This window comes from Peromyscus leucopus, chromosome X (genome assembly GCF_004664715.2).
Source record: "Peromyscus leucopus breed LL Stock chromosome X, UCI_PerLeu_2.1, whole genome shotgun sequence".
Taxonomy (NCBI): Eukaryota; Metazoa; Chordata; class Mammalia; order Rodentia; family Cricetidae; genus Peromyscus; species Peromyscus leucopus.
The window spans coordinates 81,571,103-81,574,926 of NC_051083.1; the positions used below are offsets into that span (position 1 = coordinate 81,571,103).

General features: G+C 42.3%; 1 non-coding gene across 1 annotated transcript; it reads right to left on the reverse strand.

Annotated features, from left to right (window-relative positions):
- Positions 1 to 1,047: 1,047 nt before the first annotated feature.
- On the reverse strand, positions 1,048 to 1,120 carry Trnan-auu. Its single transcript has one exon. It is a non-coding gene; the product is annotated as a tRNA-Asn (tRNA).
- Positions 1,121 to 3,824: the final 2,704 nt, after the last annotated feature.

A 3,824-nucleotide genomic window follows, 5' to 3' on the forward strand; every position in this document is an offset into this window, starting at 1 on the left:
GATCCCCATATTGCTGTTTGATTTGAAAAAAAAAAATGTTTACTTCCTGTAGCCTTTACCAACTGGATCTGAAGAGAAAGATCTTTACGAGTTAGTCTTTCTAGAGAGTCTTGTCATAGTCTTTTGTCTGTAGCTATAGTTGTTCTACTTCTCTTGTTCTCTGCTGTAGTCAACTGATTTTAGTGTTAAAGGTCCTTATATAGCTCATTTCCAGTACAGTATTTGTTTATTTTTTGTGTGTGATTTGTGTGTGTGTGTGTGTGTGTGTGTGTGTGTGTGTGTGTGTATGGAGGTCAGAGGATGGCCTCAGTATTGTAAGACCAGCACACAGTGAAACCACCAAACTAGACAACTCCATGGGTAGAAAGAAAGGTTTACTGAGGATAAAATTTCCAGAGCTATCTCTCTCCAGGGGCAGACAGAAGCAAAATAGTGGAAAAGCAAGCAGATTTTTATTTGTTATTCAGCAGTTTAAGGGTTTTTGAGCTGATACATGCTATTTTGATTGACCAGAAATGAGATGCCTTTACCTGAAGTAGTTGACCTTTGTAGGTGGATTAAAGAAGGTTCATGGTAAACAAAAACCCACAATATGGGAATCTTGAGGAATGCTGGATTTAGGTTACTGTTTAACTAATAACAATCATGTTTACTCAGTCAGAGTCCTTCCATTTAGGGCACTATCAACAGCATTGCCATAAAGGGTGATGATAGTCTTCTGGTTACTAGTGACTGTAGTGGGTAGCCATTCCAGCTTGGATCTGGAAGTTCCAACCCCCACTGAGACTCTGGCAACTGTCACGCCTACAAGGCAGGGCCAGGGGAGGCGTCTGGATACCCGAGTCCTGGAAGGGAGAGCACTCTCTCTGTTCCTGGACCCTAGACGGTGGAGGTTGACTGAGCAGAGCTCCAGAGAACACTGCTGGACTTGTGATACACCTTCCCCAGACCCTGCGATCTACCTATCCCTTCATTTGTAAGTTACCCACTAAATAAATCTTCCTTTTAACTATGTGGAGTGGCCTTAATAATTTCACCAATATCTGGCGCCCAACATGGGGCATGAACCCACAACCCTGAGATTAATAGTCTCATGCTCTACCGACTGAGCTAGCTGGGCTAATTTCACCAATAAGTGACTGCTGCCTGTGGGCGATTGAAGAGGGAATTCTGCAACACTGGTCTAAGACAGTGGCTCAAGCTGTCAGGTGGTGGTAGGAAAACTAAAGAAATTCTGTCAGAAACTTCTGGTTTTTGACTGTTGGGTTATTTTACTAATTCTTTCCTGAAGGAACCTGAAGAGACAAGGATCAGTCATTATGAGAAGGACAGAGACCAGTGGGCTAAGGAGGGGTAGAAGCCAGGCCAGAGAAGACTGTACTGAGAATCCCACATTGGGATCATGTCCTGGAGACTGCAGTTTGTTAACCAGTTCATGTAAGTTTGTAATCCGTTCTTCCATTTGGCTGGGCTTGCTCACAAGTAGCAACATTCTGCATTAAGGATGAGCTAAGTGCCTCCATTTTCAGTGGTCAGCAAATTGAGGGCCCTTGAGATTAGCAGGTCCACCAAGGCTGGTTATCTAACAGAGCAGGAAACAAGGAGAATAAATAGACTTGTCTATACACTGGTAGAACTTGGAGAGACACCAGAAGAGGTTTCTTTCCAGGACTAGTGAGGTTCCCAAAAATGAAATATTAGTACAGGCTGGTAGAGGTTAGGACTGTGTATAGCTGGTGAAGAGGGAGTCACCTGTTATCTCTAAAGATTAGAGTGGTACCAGTGGCAATGAAGGACAGGTAATGACTTTGGGGTTACAGAGCATGGAGTTTAGGGTTATGTGCATAAGATGGATATCTGACACAGGGATTGTTGCAGGAGAATGTGTAGGATATTATTTTAAGGTGTTTTACTTTTGTTTATGTTGCATTTGTTTAGCTCTGTGAAGCTGTTTTACTGTGCCTATCTAAAACACCTGATGATCTAGTAAAGAACAGAACAGTCAACAGCAAGGCTGAAGAAAAGATAGGCAGGGCTGACAGGCAAAGAGAAGGTATAAAATGAGAAATCTGGGAGGAAGAGTAAGAAGTAGCAAGAGAGGGAACAGGACCCAGGAGCCAGCCACCCAGCTACCCAGCCGGCTATAGAGAAAGAGTGAAAGTGATTTACAGAAGTAAGAAAAAAATCCCAGAGGCAAAAGATAGACGAGGTAATTTAAGTTAAGGATAGCTGGCTAGAAACAAGTTAAGGTTAGGGCTGAGCAATCAGAATTAAGAATAAGCCTCATGTGATTTTTTTTCTGGAGCTGGGTGGCAGCCCCCTAAAAGAGAAAAAAAAAAAAAAAAACAAGTAACGGGAGGACAAAGGAAGCACAAGTTGTGCTAAGAGAAACATTGTTAGTATCATAGATATGGAGAAGACACAGTCATCTGGAATCTTCTTAAGGGAGATGTCATGTATCTTAGACTGTAGAGTGGACTCATAGTTTAATAACATCAACTATACCATTTATAGGGGTGGCTGTTGTTTCCTCATGGGATCTAAAAATTACCACCACCACTCTCTCAGTGAGATGGGCTAAACCCTGCCATATAGATAAAGCTCTATCTCACAACCCTGTAGGCCCATTTTTCATCCCAGGGTCTCTGATAGTGAAGGCGACAATACCTCTCACAGGTCCATGGTGGAGGTGTTGAGGCCATTTGTCCCATGCTGGCTCAGAGTAATGGTACTTTCACCTCCAATTTGAGCACCTTCCCCAGAAGTAGTTGTCAGTGCTGTTACACTGACATGGAGGTTGGGAATATAGAAAGGGCCCTTACAGGAGGGGAAGAAAAAGTCCATATCAGGTGTCCTTGAGATGGAAGGCAAGCAAGAGAATTTAAGCATTTGTGGTCTCAGTGATTGACAGGAATACTTATCAACCAAATGATCTAAAGCCTCTTTGAGGTGTGACAGATAGATTAAAGCTTAGTCACTATTGGTGCAGTGAGGATGACCAGTGTGGATATGTCCAGCTTCAGTTGAGGGCCTGTGGATGAGAGACCTTTTGATAAACCCAATCTTCTAGTAAAATGGTTTGTGAGATAGGATCATTGAAGGGTTGAAGGGGAACATAATCAGAGAGTAACTTCAGACAGTAAAAGAAGGTAAGTAGCCATAGAACAGCACTGCTTCCAGAGGTGGTAAATTACCTAGAAGACAAGGACAGCAGTACATTAACTCAAATGGGTTGAGAAAAGGTGGGTGCTGAGTAAAGGTGGGGTGTGCCCAGAATGTGAGTGAGTTGAAAAAAAGGGTTTGAGTTCAAAGAAGACAAAGTTTATAGGACAGTTTTGATAAATGAGGCTATATACGTCTATCAGCCCTTTCTACTTTTCCTGGGGAATGGGATGCTAGGGAATGTAAAAGTGCCACTGTACCCCTAAAGCCCTTGAAATTACCTGAGTAACTTTGGAAGTGACTGATGGGCCATTATCCAATTGTATGAATCTAGGAAATCCAAATTTGAGTAAAATAGAATTCATGAGGTGGGAATAGATCATGTCTGTAGTCTTAGCTGTAGTAAGGAAAGCTTCTTCCCATTCTAAAAAAGTAACTACCATAGTCCCTGAGAGTCATGGCACTCTCTTAACTATAATGCCTTGTAAAATCAAAATGAAAAGGCAGATCACATGTTTTCAACATGTAATGGCACAGGATTACCTGTTCTAAAATGAAGTATAAGAAGCATAGGGAGGAAGTACTGAACCAATGCAAGATCAAACCAGCTGGGCAAACCCCAAACTCTGTTTCATCTATGTCTGATATCAAAGCATTCTTCA